General features: G+C 38.5%; 1 long non-coding RNA gene and 1 pseudogene across 1 annotated transcript; one reads left to right on the top strand and one right to left on the bottom strand.

Annotated features, from left to right (window-relative positions):
- Nucleotides 1–9051: 9051 nt before the first annotated feature.
- On the top strand, nt 9052–11396 carry LOC122144457 (annotated as a pseudogene).
- Nucleotides 11397–12145: 749 nt separating this feature from the next.
- Nucleotides 12146–17973, bottom strand: LOC122144453. The gene is made up of 3 exons (XR_006159719.1): nt 17911–17973; nt 12478–12558; nt 12146–12389 (listed from the first exon to the last, which is right to left on the bottom strand). It is a non-coding gene; the product is annotated as an uncharacterized LOC122144453 (long non-coding RNA).
- Between the last annotated feature and the right edge of the window lie 2400 nt (nt 17974–20373).

The following is a 20373-nucleotide window of genomic DNA, read 5'->3' on the forward strand; positions in this document are numbered from 1 at the left end:
TAAAAACTCACCTGCCTGTATCTATCTAGTAATCCTGAAAACACTGATTGCCTTGTTCAGGTGTGTTTAATTATGGTTGGAGCTAAACTCTGCACGACAGTGGCCCTCCAGGACCGGAGTTGCCTATCCCTGCTCTAAACATACCAGGACTTTCTCTACTCTTATCATGTACAACCCAATCCGGTTTTTGTCTAATTTCTCTAAATGCCTTCTGTCCAAACTGATTTTTGTGAATTAAAGCATATTCATCTGCAAGGACTGCAGCATCATATGCCGTACGAGCTTTAGTCTCAGTTACATAAGTAGCGATACGGGGTGGCACTGAATTTTTAAAGTGCTCTAACAATACCAACTCTTTTAAATCACTTAAAGTTTCGACATTAGAAGCAGAACACCAGCGATTAAAATGAGTTTGAATTTCTCTCACAAATTCCACATGCGTTTGTCTTTCAGATTTTTGCCAACCTCTAAATCGCTGTCTATATACTTCTGGTACCAATTCATAAGCTTTCAAAACCGCTGATTTAACACATTCATACGTTTCCACATCCTGAGTACTTAACGAAGAAAAAAACTCCTGAGCTCTTCCCGTGAAAACGCATTGCAATAGCAAAACACGCTCAGAATCATACCAACGTCTAGTACCCGCTACTCGCTCAAACAGTGAAAAAAAGCAATCAGTTTCACTTTCATCAAACTTGGGCACAAGTTTTAAATGTGACAACATCAAAATCAAGCAAATCCTGGTCACTACCTTCACCAGAAGATCTTCTGGCTCCTCTAGAAATTTTCCCAGCATTTATCAAATCCAATTTATAACGCTCAAGCTCCAATCTCTTGTTTTCAATATCATGTCTTGCTTCAATTTTTTGCTGTTCAATTTTTTCCTTAAACTTCATTTCTATCAAAAGTAAATCCTTTTGTTGCTCATAAGTCAAATACATTCTGCTAGTCTGAACAGTAGACACTGTCTGTTTTTCTTCAAGAACATTCTGTTCTTTCAAAGCAGCGGTCAAGAATGATTTTAAATTTTCCTTTAACCGTTTAATCAGCAACAGAAAGCACAACATTATAATGACTCGCAAGCACCAACAACTGATCTTTTGAAAACTCATTTAAAAGATCTTCCGATGGATTAAGAATGAACTCTTCAATATTGGAAGTTAACTTTTCTGCTACCCCTAAAAAAAATTAGCAAACAAACGAAACTAATTCCTAAGCAAAACAACAACAACAAAAAACAACAAAAACTGATAAATGCATATTTTTGTACACATACAATCAGATTATTCAGTTAATTTGTAACTTACCACATTCGTCTCTTCTACATTCCAATCAATACACAACAGCAACTATATTACCTTTCACAATAAGTTTCCCAAATTCAAAATATAACCAAAACCATAGGCTTATTCTCTAATCAGTTGTTACTCGAAGTCTCCCAAACAAACTAAACAGCGCACGCTGAACACTCGCTCACAGAGTCGGAGATAATAACAAACCGGTGTTCGGCTGGACGAGCCCCCATATTTGTCACGGGCAAATGAGGGAGGCAACGAGAACAAAAGCACATTAAAAATATATATTTAATCAAACATAACAAAATAAACACCACTACGAAAAAACATTTCGTTTAAAAAAATCCACATAAATAAAAAATAAGCTACATAATTAACACAAAATATACACTCCAAAATACAGGCCTGCAAACTACCCAAACTTAAACTAATACATGGAGCAAACGAATAATAAATAACTAAAGCAACAACCCAAAATAACAGACGCCAAAGGAGTAACAAAAAACAACTGAAGTCAAACATCCATCACCTTTTATCATTCTCTGCAGGTGTTTCACATCATGATTAGCTCAAAGCCCCCCCAACACTCATTATAATAATAAGGGCCCAGAGGCACGTCACAAGATGTAAAGTTGTTTTTATGAGTAGGTATTATTATGAGAAAGTATCTCATTATTAAAAGAAATTGTCTCATTTTGTAAGTATCATTATATGAGATATGAAGGCATTATTACGAGAACATTTCTCATTATGAGATGCAACAATTAACTATTTTCTCATAATTATGTCTCACAATAATGTTAACATTTTGAAGCAGATACCAGGCAAACAACAAAATGTCCTTTAATATAATACACTCGATGCAGTGGTTAGGAAACTAATTTAGAAGAGACTTAACTGCGTTGGCATTTTGAAGAATGTAGTTTGATATAATAAACTCGATGTTTTGTATGAAAGAATAAAGAAGAGAACTGAATGAACCTCTCCTCACGTGGATCACGCTGATCTGGTTTCTCCACTGCATGGATCCTCTTGTGTCGCTTCAGGTAGTGTTTAATAGTGAAACTCTTCCCACACTGATCACAAGTGAACGGTTTCTCTCCAGTATGAATTCTCATATGGCTCATAAAATTTCCTTTTAGTGCAAAACTCTTCCCACACTGATCACATGTGTGCGGTTTCTCTCCAGTGTGGATCCTCTCATGTGTTTTCAGATTTGTTGACCGACTGAATTCCTCTGTCGCAGTGTGAACACTTGTAAGGTTTTTCTCCAGTATGAATCATCTGATGCAGTTTAAAATAGATCGCTTTCGTAAAAGTCTTGTCACACTCAAAGCACATGTAGTGGTCACATCATTATGTCTTTTTTTGATGTTCTTTCAGACGTTGTAGAAGTGAAAAACTCTTTCCACACAAAGAACATGAATGTGGCTTCTCCTTTGTATGAACTCTCAGGTGTGTCTTCAGGTATGAAGCCCACAGAAACATTTTGCCGCACTGATCACGTGTAAGGTTTCTCTCTTGTGTGAATCCTCATGTGAAGAGGAAGATATGATGAATGCGTGAAACTCTTCCCACACTGATCGCATGCATACAGCCTTTGTCCCGTGTTGAACCTCATGTGCCCCGTAAGATGTTGTTTCTGTGTGAAGCTCTTCCCGCACTGATCACATGTGTAAGGTTTCTCTCTAGAATGAACTCTCAAGTAAACATTAAGACTTTGTTTGTTTGTGAAACTCTTCTCACACTGATCACATGCATATGACTTCTCTCCAGTGTGGTTTCTCATGTGTCTTTGAAGGTGTGATTTTTGTGTGAAACTCTTCCCGCACTGATCACATGTGTAAGGTTTCTCTCTAAAATGAACTCTCAAGTAAACATTAAGACTTTGGGCCTCCTTTTTGTGCAAAACTTTTCCCACATAGAACACAAGTGTACGGTCTCTCTCCAGTGTGAACTCTCATGTGAACTTTTAATTTATGGCCTCCTTTTTGTGCAAAACTTTTCTCCACTTCACTCAGTTCGTAACTCTCCTCGCTCTCTTCCATCAGATCTGAGTTGAAAGGAAAAAAAGGCAGAATTTTATTTTCAGTACATCAAAATAATTCAAAGAGAGAAATATGAAGTGAAAGAACATAAAAGTGAGCGTTGATGTAACTGCTATAAAATATTACGATGATTTTGATGCCTTTTAATAATTATTTATACATCCCTGAAACTTTCCATGAACAAGGTACATTGATTTTCCAGTTATTTTTAAAACATTATAGGCAGTGTGCAAAGTAATTTTATTGCAATTAGGTATTTATCTGACTCTATTTTATCACCACCTTGAACCTAGGTTGGAAAACTATTGATTATTGGTCATTTATATAATAATATAAGTAGATTTTTGATTACTCTGTTTAACTCATTAATTTATATTTTACTCGTTCATTTGAATTCCAGTGTCAATTAGTCTCTCACGCCGGACATTAACAAGGATCTCACGGTCACAAACTAGTATGATTATTAGTCTGATGTTATGACTAATACTATTTAATAAACAATATTAATTTAAATAGTAGTTCCATATCACAACTTTTGCTTGCTATTATTTTATTAAATCATCTCAATCCATTGTCTCAGTTTTTAAATGAACTGTACAGTGCTGATCAAATTCATCAACCCTGTTACCAAAGTTACCTTTGTGAGAAGAAGAATCTCTTTAACTATGAATAACTGCTATAATTTATGAGAAATACAACTTCATCAGTAACTATCTATCAGATTTTGCTTAAGTCATTACTTGATACATTTTAGTATTTACTGTTTATTGAGAAAAAAAATAAACTATACTGAGAAATCTATTAAAATGTGGTTAAAATGATTGCAAAAATTGTGCTAAAGTAATATTTAGTTTGACCTGATGTTGACAACGAAAATGGAAATTTCTGAAACCTCCCCTTGACCATTTGTTGAAAACCAAAAATAAAGAAAAAAAATCTACCCATTTCATATTTTAACGTTTTACCTAAATCTGATTAAAGTTCTTCAGCATCATGAAATGAATGTGAAATCAAGAATAAACACCAACCTGTTAGTTCTTAAGTATCTTCAGTGTGTTTGATTCTGCAGGGTTCTGGATCTCTCATCTTCTTTCTGTCCTCTTTAATAAACTCAGTCTTTGCAGATTCCTGCTCTTCCTGATGCTTTGATGCTCATCTGCACTTGTAACTGATGGGAATATTCCAGCATTTATTGGTGAACTGCTGGGGGAGGAGCTTCACTAGTGATTTGATTGATGTGGGAGGAGCTTCACTGAAGGTAAATTGAAGCATGGGAGGAGCTGATCTGCCAAAATAAAAAAATATATATAATTTACTGAGATCGCTTTCACAACACAATATAAATAATGTAACTATTGTATTATGTATTGTAAATAACTTATTTTTCTCTCTTATCAAATCTCATATCGCATCAGAAAGGCATTTATTTTCAACAAAAATGAAGGAAATAATTGAAAAGTTGAAAATAAAGTGTTGGATAGAGTTAGGGTAGGTGTAGGGAGGGCTTTATTGTCACAAACAATTTGCCATCCATTTAATAATTTGAATTAGAACTAATTTACACTAGTTTTCAATACATTATTACTGCATACTGTTTTATAATGTACTACACTGAGGTGCAGATAATTGCCACTGTTTGCAGTAATTAGTAGAAATAGCAGAACATCCTGCTATTTTAACATAGTATAGAATCTATAGCTATTTGCACTTAGTGTAAATAGTTTATTGCTAAGAAAATACTGCTATTTACACTAAGTACAAACAGCTTTATTTATCAGCAATAAATGAGGTGAGAACAGGAGAACTATTGAGATGAAATAAAGAGTCTTTTCAGCAGCTCTGTTAATATTGATGAGCCTCAGATCAACACTCATTCAACAAGACATTCAGGATCATCAGCAGATCATCTCACTTGATTCTGAGTGCTTGCTGCTAGAAACTGTTTATTTGAGTCAGGATGACAAACGTCTATAAAAGTGTTTGACTGAAAGACAATTCTGTTCTTTCTAACAATGTGACATGGATAAAACATCAGTAATACAAAACACTAATTACACACAGGTAAATAACTATCCTACAAGAGCCTAACATGTCCATATTCATCTTAATAAAGTTTGGTTTACTAATAACTACATTAATTGTAATAAAGAAGGGTAATTAGTTCATTAACATTTTACAGTTTTTTTCTACAGAAACTAACACTGATCATAAAACTTTTAAAAAATAAAGAGCATCAGCAATATAATGTTCCATGTCAAACTTCATTAATATTTATCTATATTCACATTTATGAAAAGATTTGAAATTTCCAACATTCATTACTCATTACAGGGACAATAAAGTGTTTAGAATATCCATTCTATATATTTCAGTTTTAACATGGAAATATAATCTGCCTAAAATAAATGTCAAAGGAAAAATTAAGGTAATGGCCATGGATTATTAATATTTTTCTTTCTTGTTTTCTTGTAATCACGACTTAATTATCTTGTGATCTCGAAATAAGTTGTTTTTAGATTTTTTATTTTTTTATTTGTTGTTTTCTTGTGATCACGACTTTACTATGATTGTTTGATCTACTGTTGCTGTAGTAATGAATGCAACTTTGGGATGTTTGAAAAGGGTGTGTGTGTATGTGTGTGTTTTCCACAAAGAAATATAGAAAATACAAATTAGCATATATTCTCTGCATATAAATCACATTTCTTATCAACATACATTTAATGATTAATTAAAAAATAAGGAAAAGATGCACATTACAAATACATCATTGAAATGTGTTCTACTGTTGATAAACACAACATCCCTGCCTAGTTAAGAATTAACCATGTCTCATGTAGTAGGACTGATAAAGATATAGGTGCAAACAGAATACAGTGACGTCAACCTTAATAAGCAGTTATTTTATGACACAGAACTGTGATGAGTTATGAGTCATGCAGCAACTTAACGATACATAAAATAATCATACTGATTCAAACACTTAACATTTATGAATTAATTAAATGTCAGTAATGAACAATACTGCACTAATTATATCAATCACAAATAAGGTCCTTATTCTGTCCCAAACGTGTCCCAGTCAGCAAATTTCCTTTGGTTCAGAATTGGATCTGGCCCACATCAACAGCTTAAGTGTGACCCACATTAGTATGTGTTTGCTGACCCAGAACTGGTCCACACCTTTTTAGCCAGAACTTAACCAAAAAAGTGTCATGTCCCAACCAGAAGTGAGCAAAATCATATATATATATATATATATATATATATATATATATATATATATATATATATATATATTAAAAAAACAAAACAAAAAAAAAAAAAAAAAAAAAAAAAAACATTGCTGATATATGAACCTTGTGGTATTCTTGTATGGCTGAGTTCTGTAAAGGGCTGATAGACCAAAAGCCATTATTCAACCATATTTACACCACACCTATTTTTTTATTTAAAATACCCAGAAAATGTTAAACATGCAAATTGATTCACTGTCTTTTTTTATTTCAATTTTAATAACAGAAGTACAATACACAACATAACGGAAGTGTGCCTTGTTGTTAATGTCAAATGAGTGAATAAATGCACAATAATTGATACTTTTAGTAAGTCACAGTCTGTCAGGAAAAGGAGAGAAAAAGAACATTGCAAATTAGCATCATACATTAGATTATTTGAATGTTAAGGCAAGCAAATATGATTAATGACTGCAAATCAACACTGCACACATTCCCTTTTTGATTATTTCGAACCTGCAAGTGCTGCCCCCGGAGGAGGCAGACCCAGCCCTAGCTTTGCTCTGTCCCCGTCCGAGCCCTCAGATGCTACGTAGACCGGACACAAAGCTTTAGGACCTCAGACCAGCTCTTTATCTGTTATGGAGGCTGGCAGAAGGGGAATGCCATCTCTAAGCAGATGATGGCCCACTGGATAGTGGATGCCATCACCCTGGCTTATCAGGCACAGGGTGTGGGACTCGCTGAATCCTTGAGGACCGGTAGAAGGCTGGGTTCCATATGTGAGACCTAAGTGGATCCCATAAGTCCCACGATATAGCCTCAGAGTCTGTGTTTCCTCGCCAGACTTCTGCCATTTCCAAGAGAGTTACAATCACCTACAAGACGAAGGAGATTGTTGTTGACTTCAGGAGAGTGCACACTCAGCACGCTCCTCTGACCATCAACGGTGCGTCTGTGGAGAGAGTGAGCAGTACCAAGTTCTTGGGTGTGCACAACACAGAGGACCTCTCCTGGACCGACAACACTGCAGCACTGGCCAATAAAGCACAGCAGCGTCTCTACTTCCTCCGCAAACTGAGAAGAGCCAGCGCCCCGGCCCCCATCATGTGCACCTTCTACAGTAGCACCATTGAGAGCATCCTGATTGGCCAATAAAGCACAGCAGCGTCTCTACTTGCTCTCCCTCCAGGACATTTATGGATCCCGTCTCACCCGTAAAGCCCTCTGCATCGCAGGTGATCCCACCCACCCGTCACAGAGCTTCTTCAGTCTGCTGCCATCAGGGAGAAGACTGCGGAGTCTCCAGGCCAGGACCAGCAGACTGAAGGACAGCTTCATTCATCAGGCTGTCAGGAAGCTGAACTCCTTCCCAACCTTGCCCCCACTCCCCTCTTTTTCCCCATGCACCACTGAACTCTGAACCTCAGTCCCTATCCCCCGCCCCCAGCTCCCACTAACACACTGGGACATGCACCAGACACTTTGTGCAGCATTGGTTTATGATTCTAGTATTGCATTAGTATTGCATACTTTCAGAACCACCTCTTTAGTCAGTTTAAATAAAGAACTGCTCTCTGAGATTTTTGACACTTTAATCAGACTGAGTAAGCTCTTTTGCACTACAGTCATTATATCGGCACTGTTTACTTTACTGGTTGGCACTCTGTCTACAATGTGCCTTATGCTGCTTTACTTATCTTTCTTTTTTACATGATCTATTTGTATATTTGTATAGTTGTACTTTATATTTTATTATCTGTATTTAATGTTGTACTGTTAGTGATATCTGTATGCACCAAGGATCTGAGAGTAACGCAATTTAAATTCTCTGTATGTATGTACTGTACATGTGGAAGAATTGACAATAAAGCAGACTTGACTTGTTTTGATTCTCTGTATGTATGTACTGTACATGTGGAAGAATTGACAATAAAGCAGACTTGACTTGCATGTTTATTAATTTTTTTTAAGTGCAACGGGTATGTTTTCCCAGTGTTATCCAGTCTCACTGAGTGGGTAGTCCTTTGACAATGGTGAGTGGAGCTTCTTGTTGCGAGCACCGGCCTACACCAAAAAGGGGCCCAGGTGGCTCGCACAGGGCACTGGAAGGGGCAGCATCGATGGCGCTTCGGTAGGAATCCAAATTCGTTGGTCACCGACATGATGTCGACAGTGACCGACTGAAAGGGAACTACTCTGTTACATATGGTAACCTTCGTTCCCTGAAGGAGGGAATGGAGACGTCCCATTGCCACGGCTGCTGTACCACCGCTGAGTGGCCGGGTCACCAGCTCGGCTCCTCAATGAAAACCTGATATGCATTGCACCTGCTGCCTTCTTATACTCACGCTGTGATCAGCTGCAGCTGGATGCAATAATTGCATGCCAATGTATACTGGCTCATTTAGTTTACACTCAAAGTAGATTGGTCTATCGAAGTGATATCCCAATTCGCTGGTCACTGATATGACGTCTCCATTCCCTCCTTCAGGGAACGAGGTTTACCACACGTAACTGAGACGTTATGAAGTCACTGATACACTTTTTTTTAATTATTAAACAGTGGCTTGATCAAAAAATTTGTGGGTATGTATTTAAATTGATTATTTTTTTTTTTTTTTTTTCTTTTGTTTAATAAATTGTGGGTGTGTCTTTAAATAAATTCAATTATAATTATAATTTTCTTAAGGATAAAAAAATCGATCTCAGCTAACGCTAAATACAGGGAAACATTTACATTCAATTTCTATTCTATATTTATCTATTCTATTCTAATTTCTATACACTCGAAAAAGTATGCAAACATTTAAATTGCACATGGGCAGTTTTTACAAAATGTCTAAATCTAATTATAAAATTATATTTATGCTTTGTTTTCATGACAGATTTGAAACATGCACTAATTAAACATATACACTAACTAAGAAATCACTAACAGGATAAATAAATATATAATGAATATAGGCTAATATAGTGCAAATATTTAGTGAAAGGTTTTTCTCCAGAGTTCATTTTTCTAGCATTTCTCTGCGGTTACAGAACTGACTGAGAGATTACTTGACATGAGATATTCATTTGTGTTTATTTCGCATTATAGTAAAGGAGAAAAGAGAAAGGGATGATCACATTCACTCACTCTCTGCGCTGCAGCTTGTAGGCCTAAGACGTTTCCTACCTGATGTTAAACAGATGTTTAGAAAATGTCTTGAAGATATTTATGATTTAGAATGCATGTAAGACGTTTATCAGATGTTTCCCTCTGTTATATGTTCTTAAATAAATAAGGTTTTTGGTTTTAATGCCAAAAATGATGTAAGATTATGGTATTTTGGAAAGGTTGTGGAATGAAGTTTTATGTTATTTTTTGTATTAGATTTTTGTATTTTTTTGTTATTGTTTGTTTTTACAAAACTTGGTGTCATGTGTATTTTTATAGTTTCTGAATTGTGTAAATCTGAATTAAAGTGTGTCTCATTCTCTTTTTTTCTGGAAGAATTTTCATGGGTTTTAAAAAATTAACACAATGTCACAGTAAATATATTTGTAAACATTTATTTAATATTAAATGCGATCTATTCAGTGATTAACTTGACTGGTTAAGTGACGTTAAGCACATTTTATTGACTTCTTTAAACATTTTCTGAGGAGTTTTAACAGGAAAATCTCTCAGTCTCTTTAAACCTTTTGTCAGTGTCTGAAGATGACAGAGCGAAGGCTCGGAGAGCTCATTGTCTGATTGCAGCTTCAGCGGATGGACTGTTACTGACTGCACACGTACAGAGGACGGAGGAGTGACTGCAAGGCTGATACGACATTCAGCTGCAGATATAACTGCAGTTACTTATGTTACTTTATTATCTGTTTTATTACATTCTCTATGCAGTTAAAAACATAAGCAGCAATCATCAGTTCTCTGCGGATAACAGTCTGGGTTTGTCTGATGACCTCAGTCTTCTGCTTGACAGTGGAGACTTCTGAGATTTTCTGATCTCACTTTCTGAAGTCACTACACTTTGAACTAAAATTAGGTTTCTGCTGACTCTATATAAATGTTAGACATAGTATCTGAACTGTTTCTGCTCAGGTGTTTCTACACACATCAGATTGATGTTTCCATCACATGAGCTCAATGTCTTCATCAACTGGTGTTTATCTTTGGACTGACAAAGCTTCTGGAGGGTCTTCACTTCACTCATTCCTGAAGATCACACTTCCGGACGCAGGTGTGAATGTAGGAGTACGGTACACACAGGTGAGTTTGTTCTGCAGGAGAACGTCCTTCAGTTTCTCTCCTGAACGCTGAGTTTCTCATAAGATCTCAAGTGTGAAGCAGCATCTCTTTCACGTGATGGACGCTCTGCTGTGGCGCTCAGACCTGCTAGTGAAGGATGACGCTTTATTCTTGAAGCTCTGGAGAGATGATCCGAGACTAAGCTAATGAAATGAATTCAGAACAGAATCTCATCCGCTTCCTCTTGATCCCAGTGAAATGTAGTTTTCCTCAAGCATTCTCCATCAGACTCATGAGAAACTCTACCTCACTGATCTGATCAGAGGATTTTAGTTCAACGCTCTGCTCTGCTCTTATCTGAGATCAGGAATCATATGAGTAATGAGTATCTACTCAGTATCTAAACTGTAGACGAGTGAAGTGTATTTATCAATATCTCCACCTTCAAACCAAACCAAGACCAGCATCACAGAATGCAAAGCTTCTCCACTCCTACACACACTAGTCCTCTTTACAGAGAGCAGAAGCTGCAGTGGAAAGCCCATGTTTCTCTCAGTGATCAGGAATGATCTAACAATGCTGTTTCATGTCCTTCTCCTGTCACAAGGTTCCTCTCCAACAGCAATCACAACAGGACCTGGAAGATTTTTCTGAAGAACAGAGCTCAGTTTAACTGTTCAGAACAAACAAGGGACTCATGAACAACTATCAAAAAAAAAAAAAAAAAAAAAGTAATGGATCCTCCAGGTAACCACACACAGTATTAAGAACCAAGGGTTCCCAAACTTTTGAATGTTTTATTTTTTTTATTATTATTAATAATTGTAGTTTTTTTTTTTTTTTTGTGGACTAAATGCAAACATCTTTTATGTAAAATATCTTACTCAGGACAGTACTAAATAAAAAATAACATGGAGTTTGTATGATGTCTCTTATTTTGTTAAAATTATTTATATTTTCACAGATTCTGCAAGGGGTTCAAGGGGGAACTTTTGCATGCCACTGTATTTGAAGACCAAAAAAAAAAAAAAAGTAGTTTGTAAATTGTGACATTATATTTCTGCATATTTGTCATAAAAACATGCTGAAGCATGATGTACGTGCAGATCATTCTTATATTTTCATAAGTAAGGATTTTGCATTGAAATGATCAGTGAATGAATAAAAAACATCAAAATAAATCTGTGAATATGTCGTATATGATATTTAACAGACATTTGTAGAATTATCAGCTAAAATGGACTATTACAACATTTAGAAAGCCTTCTGTAAAAAGTTTATTGTAATGATCAGATGAATCAAGATTAGAAAATGACCATGTGTTTATATTATGATTTCTGTAACAATCACTTATGTTCATTAGAGGTACCTTTTTGCTCTGTTGATCACTGTATTTAATATTATATTTAAAGGATTCAGTACAGTATGGAAAATATTCCTGAAAGTTGCATACAAACATCCGTAATAGCATTGACATGAAGATAAATCTTGCAGTATTCTGTTATTTGTGGAGTATTTTACTCTAATATTGTATTCATTTCTATTTCCTCTGGGTGCTGCGAGTCCTTCCTCTCTGCAAAATAATTCAACACAAAAGCATTGACTGAGCTCTCATGAGTGCAGATCGTTCCAGATCAATGTGAATCATCTCAAAAACTCACCAGCTCTTCTTGCACAGATGATCTGAAGAAGAATCACAGTAGGAGCAGCAAACACTGCAAACTCTACAATAATCACCATCACTGCAGGACAGATGAGAGAAAGGAAGAAGAGAAACTGTAAATGACTGAAGTCAAGGCTATTAAACTATTGTTTTTGTTTGTTTAGTTTATTTATATAGCACGATAGAACTGCAGTCGTTGACCATTGTGCTTTACAAAAAATTTTAAAATCAAAATAATAAAACTACACACAATGACAAAGTATATACAGAGGGAACACAAGCTCAGGACAACTCAAATATAATAAGCCTTGTCTAAAAGGTGGGTTTTAAGTTTTACGTTAAACAGAGATTCTGTAGTGATTATACTAATAGATAAAGGAAGGCTGTTCCATGATTTGGGGCCAGCTATGGAAAAATCCCAGTCTCCCTTTCTTTTTAACTGTGACCTGGGAACCTTTAACAGTTTCAGATTTGATGACCTTAAACATCTAGCTGTCACAAGTTTAGACCATTTAAAACCTTAAAAACAAAGAGTAAAATCTTAAAGTCTCTTCTAAAGCCCGAGACACACTTCACGATTTTCGGCTGGCCCAGATGAAAGACTGGCATTGTGAAACAATCGTGGCGATTTCTGTGATCGTGGCTCCTAATCGGTGGTCCTATGTGGTACAGTGAGAGAGGTTCAAAGATGGTCGTTGTCACAGTCTTGCGACCAAAGATAGCCTACGATAATTTTCTGGTAGTGTCAGAAATTCAACATGACCACCGCACAGTAAGTTTGCAGTTATGACCCACGTTTACTGACCAACCAGTAAAAATGCGACATGAAATCAACACAATTGGTGCTAAAACATAAAACGTCTCAGGTTACGAATGTAACCATGGTTCCCTGAGTAGGGAACGAGACACTGCGTCCTCTAGGGGTCACTATGGGGAACACCTCGTCGTGACCCGTGTCTGAAGCATACAATGAAAAAACACCAACGAGTTGGCTGGCGACAGCCTCTGATGTCACTACCGGTGCGACTATAAAACAGGCACCGGGAAAACACGTCATTCACTTCTTCGTCTGAAGCTTGCGTCCGAAGCATGGCAGGGAGCTAGAGGACGCAGTGTCTCATTCCCTACTCAGGGAACCATGGTTACATTCGTAACCTGAGACGTTCCCTTTCAAGGGAACTTCGAACTGCGTCCTCTAGTGGTCGCTATGGGGAACAGTATACCCACGCCGCCATGCTGAGGGGAGTGCAGGCCAGAATCATGGCGAACACTAAGTACCAACTCTACCATTTCAATGGGAGTTGCCCCCGGGACGTTTAGACGGCTGTCTGTGACAATACCCCTTACGGCCAAAGGCCTAAGCTACATACACAACTTAATTGTTAGGGCCTCGGCCCGGTGGTAGAGCTAAAGGCTTGGAATCAGGAAAGATTCCTTTAAAGGGATACGGCTAGGAACCTAGCATTTTAGTCCTGCCTGTCACACAGGGGCTACAGCTTGCTTCCGCAAAAGCTTGCTGAAGGAGCTGTCTCAACAGATCTCCAGTAGCAACACCCTGTTTAGATAGGTATCCGAGGATACATGGGTGGAGTGGCGCCCAAGATGAACGGGGCTTTTACCAACTCAAGAAAGGGCACGAAGCAACCGCGCAAAGCCCTCACCATATAGGATTTTAGAAAGAACGCAGAGTACTAGCGTGCGAACTTACCACTGTGTGGATTTCAGAAAGTGTGCAAAGACTTTACGTGCACACTTACCATAGCATGGATTTTCGAATACTGTTCTAAGGAAGGGCTCTCGTGGCACTCTGATAGAGCAGCTCATAGATGGAATGGTGCATCTCAAAAAAGTATGTTTGAGAGTCATCAACTCGATCTGTGGAAATAATGCTGGAGCGCTTTGGGAAAAACAGTGAACTCAGTCTCATATGAGAGGAGAACTCCTGAATCCAGAGTCGCACGCTCATAGGCGACCCTTCTTGGAAAAGGGGAGCGCTGCTAAACTACCACAAGAATCGCCCGAATAGCCTCTCATGTTGAGGGAAGCAATGCTTGAAGTGTATAAACAAATACACACTGGCTGAATGGAGCCCAAGGAACCAAGGTCTAATCATCTCAAGAAAGGGAACGAGGCGGAGCGCATAACCCTTACCATACAGGATTTCAGAAAGTGCGCAGAGTCTTGCGTGCACACTTACCAATATGTGGATTTTTAGAAAGTGTGCAAAGTGTTCACGTGCACACTGACCACCATGTGGTTTTCAGAAAGTACACAGAGCTTAGCCTGTGTACATAAAGGTTCCTAAGCATCGCAGAGGCGCTGAACCACACGGGAGAGACAAGCTCAAATTTTACAAACCTCTAGCGAGGGGAGCATCACCAGAGGCAGCATATACAAGAAGACTTCTGTAACTGCCACCTTCACTTCCCGCTGGATGAGACAGCACCTAAGCGGCCAGGAGACCCCTCAGGGTGACCTGGCCGGACATCCATGAAATTCCCTGCAGTGCTGTGCCAGGCCTGATGATCAAGGAGGCTCCCGCAGAAACCTGTGATCTCAGCTGCTTAACACCGGAACATGAAGCCGGATGGCTGGTGCTGACGAGTGTTTAGTAAACACTGTAACTGAGCACTGCAAAGGAAACTCACAGAGTTTATTAGTAGACACATAACCACCAGCAATTTACACAAGTATATACAGATAGGGTTATTTTTATACTTCAACCCTCCTGCACTGGAGCCCCGCTCAAGGGGCACCTCCTTTTAGTCCTGACCATCAGTTAGGTGGTTGCTATGAACATAGAACCAGACAAAAACATTATAGGTCCAGCATAGGAGACTGTTATGCGTTAGAGGTTTCCACCTAACCTCGATCAGGTGGAGAGCTGGTGGTTACAGGGGAATTAGGAAGGGGAGGATAAAAGCAGAAGTTAAAAATCCCTAAAGGGAACGAGTAGGTACCTCAGTATCACTCTGACTCAGACGAGAACGCTGCCTCGTCCGGATCACATCCCTTATGCTCTCTGCTTACCCCCTTGTGACCCACAATTCCTCTTACCCCTGCCCGGCAGGTGGGGGAGGAGCGCGAGTCGCGACACTAGCCTTCTGTGCCCGTCTTTGATCCTCAGATCGAGACAGGCCAGGACCCCTATGTTGTTCGGGCTCAGACCTGGACCTTCGTGGGACGAAGGATCTGAAAGCAGCGGAGTGCGCCTTCGTCTCCCCGAACTTCTCAATCACCGTCTCAACGGAAATACCGAAAAGTTCAGAAGGCGAAACCTGAGCATTGAGAAGAAAGCCTTTTCTTTCTTCCCGATGTCTGCCAGGTTCATCCACAGATGTCTCTCCACCACCACCATGGCCGCCATAGTCCTGCGCTTGGCAGAGGCGGCCTGCTTGGTAGCCTGGGAGAGAGGCCTGTGGTGCGGCGCAGCTCGGCTACCTGATCAGGAAAAAGGCCTTCGTCTCTATCCAGGTCTCTTAGCAGATTAGTCTGATATGCTTGAAGCATTTATTTTGTAATAAAGCCACAGCCTGACCTGCTGCTGCGTATGCCTTGCCATTTATGCAAGATGCATTGCTTGAAGGGGCTTAGATGGCAAGGAGGGAGATTAAGAGAGGATGTCTCCCCCGCAGAATGAAAGCTCTTTCTACAGGGGGCAGCCTCTCATAGCCGTTTTCGCGTATCGCCTCGATGTCGGCAAAACTCTTATGCTGAAACCGATGGATGCGAGAAGAAAACGGCCTCTTTCATTTCCTTTCGATCTCTGTATGGAGATCAGGCAGAAATGGAAGGCTCACCTGAGCTGGAGGGCTATGGTCGGAAAGATAACGCTCATCGAGGCGCGATCCATAAACTCCAACAGCTCTACATACGCAGGGCAGGAGAATTGAGAGGGCTCAGCCTCAGCTTCTTCACCATCCTCAAATATCTCCTGCTTTTCCTGGGTACAAACCCAGCAGAGCACTAACCTCAGTATCAGAAAGTGTTAAAGATATAACATCATCCTCCCGAGGCTCTCTCTCGTCCGCCGCCATTATGAACGCGAAAGGGAAAGTTCCTCTTTTAAACCATTCAGACAGATCCACCTGAAATTCTCACGAGCTCATTCTCTTCCGTGCCTCAGCAGCAGCGGGTCCTGAACCGCGGGAAGCAGATGGCTGCCTTTTTTATCGGAAAGAGAGACGAACGAGAGCAGAGCTTTTTCCTTGAAAAAACGCTCGCAATGCATGCAGATTGCCTCCTCAAAGACATCGCGTGCGTGCTCTTTACCCAAACAAATGACGTAAAGATTGTGTGTGTCATCGGGTGTCAAATAACGCAGACACGGATGCATACATTGTCTAAACGCTTGCTAGTAGTCGCCATGATAGACAGAGAAAGAGCGCTCTTACCGGTTCTTTCAGATGCACTCTTCAAACAAAACGGTCAGTTTTGAAGACGAAGAAGAGAATGACGTGTTTTCCCAGTGCCTGTTTTATAGTCACACCGGTAGTGACATCAGAGGCTGTCGCCGGTCAACTCGTTGGTGTTTTTTCATTGTATGCTTCAGACACGGGTCACGACGAGGTGTTCCCCATAGCGACCCCTAGAGGATGCAGTTCAAAGTTCCCTTGAAAGGGAACTGCTTATCTCAAGCTCTTATTTCTTCCACTTTCGCCGCTTCCACTTTTTTTTCAGCACACATAAAAACTACAACTGTCAAAGTGTGATTCATTATACTCTTTTTTGTTTACCACAAGCGCATGCTAATGATGTTTTATTCTTCTATAGAAATGTGCACAGTAGCCTATGAGTCAATAGGTGTCATCATCGTACAGTCTACATGCATGTCGTACTCAAGTTTATTAGATCCATGTCACACAGTGTGACCAGCAATGATCTTATAGGATTGCTAAAACCGTGCAGTGTGTAGAAGGCTTGAAATGTACCGGCAGTCACTGCAGAGAGAGTAAGACAGGGACAAGGTGCTCAAATTTGTGTGCCAGAAAAAGTCTACCAGCTGCATTTCGGACTATGAATGATTATGGCATGTTAAAGCATTTACAGATTTACTGACAGTTTCAGTGGTGTAAAATTATTGGCATAAATGAACTGCATTCAAAGACGTTTCATTCCATTTTTTTTTTCATTTTTTGCTTCAGAGATTCAAATCTCATGATCAGCAGCTCTAACATCTCTAGATCAGACACAGTTTACATCTAGATACTGATTCTAGAAGAAACCACGGGAGGATGGATTTGAGTTTAAATTGTGGAAATGCGATAATATTTGAATGCATGAAAACATCACCTTATACACATTCTTTCTACAAACTATAAGTTTATTTCAAATGCAGTTGTCCTAAACAAGGTTTGTGAAAAGCTGGACATTAGTAGATTAGTTTCTACAGTTATACTGTAAATGTCACTGTAAAGACATGCATAAATACCCTTCTGTGGAGTAACTGCAGGTCTGTGAGCAGCTGTAGTCGTCTCAGAGTTTGAGGTAATGATCTGTTTATCTGTAGAAGTCGGAGAATTTTAGTTCAGATGCATATTTTCGAAAACATTAAATAAACATTCATCTCAAACAGTCTGGTTGGCAAAAAGAGCCCTGTATCCCCTCAGATGCTACAGACAGCAGACTATACCATGATGCATTTCTATCAGAGCCCTGCACTGAAGTGAGAGACTGCTGGTGTGTGAGAGTGATCATGAACCTTGTGTAGGAGCTGCTGCTGTAGTTCGGCTTGATGTCGTCTCAGAGTTTGAGCTGCTGACTGGAATCAGTGTTGAACCTGGAGCTGCAGAAAATGAACGTTCAGATGCATCTTCAGACTGTAGAAAATTTCCATACTTGGTCATTATATGACATGCAATATTAGAGATTTTTCAAAGCTTTGTGTTCCATCATCAGGTGAAGAAAAGAATATAGATTGGTGTTTCTATCAAGGCTCATTCTATCTATATAAACACATTTTAGTTGTCCAAAAGCAGTGTTGAAGTTCAACTAAAGTTGTGTTAAATATACTTGTTTGTGCTGAATTCTGAGATCAGGAATCATATGAGTAATGAGTATCTACTCAGTATCTAAACTGTAGACGAGTGAAGTGTATTTATCAATATCTCCACCTTCAAACCAAACCATGACCAGCATCACAGAATGCAAAGCTTCTCCACTCCTACACACACTAGTCCTCTTTACAGAGAGCAGAAGCTGCAGTGGAAAGCCCATGCTTCTCTCAGTGATCAGGAATGATCTAACAATGCTGTTTCATGTCCTTCTTTAATATCCACACTTGTATTTAAGTTTTGAAATGCAGAATTCACTCAGCATACACTTCAAATATTTTTTGGTGACATTACAATTACAATTTAGTTACAATGTAAGATAGTTGAACATACATTAATATTATACTAACAAACTGATGTCAAGCTATCCTTTACTTTTAGTGACTTGAAAACACATTGCAATATCATTCCAAGTAAACTTGAAGTGTGCTGTTGGCATCATTATGCCATTATAACTGAGCACCACACAGACATGCACCGTTCAAATATGGGCTTATTTTGTTTTCTTTATGTACTGTGACAAGTACTGCTATAAGCAAACAAATTTGTATTTAATTTTTTTTTCTATCAGAGACAGCACAAATATGGATTTAAAGATTGCTAATCGCAGAGAAAATTCTTAATATAGGTGCAGTAAGCAGTGCTTGAAAATAAACATGAAGCGGCATTAAACTTGAAGCTGTTACAGAAATAAATCCAGCAAACACAATATTAAATATCATCTGACTATCATCTCGCATTACACTGTATTTATATGTGACGCATGAATTGAAATTCTTTTAATACATTTTATGTTCTTACTATTCATGAAGTTAACGTCTCTGAAATTATTTAACATTTGTGTAATTTTGAGGGCTGTTCATAATTTTTTAATAGTCCAATTAATAGTAAATGTGCAGTTTCAAAGTACAGCGGGCCATTAAAAAAACATTAATAGAAAAAGTGTACTAGTACAGGTGCACTGAAATGTATTAGCAATATACTGACACTTCTGATCAATACGTGAACTTCTTTCACCATTTCAAACGTTTATTTATTTATTTATTTCAGTCAATTATCACAGACAAATTTGTAAATTTTTACAGTTAGTGCTTGGTGAAATATGAAATAACTACATTTACATTGTATTTTCAGTTAGTACATAGACATGTTAGTCTATTTTTAGTATACTTATTAAATAAATATATTTTAAATACAATTTAGTATATTTATTTTTTCAGTAGGTTGCAAGTAAAGCTCAGGCAGAGGGTCCTTATGGCACCATTAAACAGTTATAGGGTCCTTTTGTGGCCGAGACAGAAGGGAGAATGATACTGAAACCCATAAACCTATAGTTTGTCTTGAATGGATGACATTATGATTCCTCGTGCCATGTTTCTGTATCAGAGAGTCTTCTGAAATTTAGTTAGGAAAGTTTCTCACCTGAACTCTTGACAGTGTATGTGACTGAGGTCTTGACTTGATCTCTGTGAGAAACTTCACATCTCCACTCTCTGTTGTGATCTTCATTCAGGAGTGTTATATTCTGAGTGATGATACAGTGTCCTGATGAGGATAATGCCTTACATTTGGATTCTGATATCGTCAGATTAACACCAGTCTCATTCACCCAGAACAGCTGAATTCCCTCACAACCGACCGAATCATCACAAGAGACTCCAGCATATGAATACAGCTGACAGAATAGAGTCACAGAGAGACCTGCACTGATCTCAGTCTGTGAGACTGAAACACACAATAACACACACATCACACACTCTTCAATCATCAGGAGAGTTTAAATGAAGAATTTGTCATTTTTAAATGTGACCACATAATTGTAAAATTACCATGAAGAACAT

Source organism: Cyprinus carpio, unplaced genomic scaffold, assembly GCF_018340385.1.
Source record: "Cyprinus carpio isolate SPL01 unplaced genomic scaffold, ASM1834038v1 S000006678, whole genome shotgun sequence".
Lineage (NCBI taxonomy): Eukaryota > Metazoa > Chordata > Actinopteri > Cypriniformes > Cyprinidae > Cyprinus > Cyprinus carpio.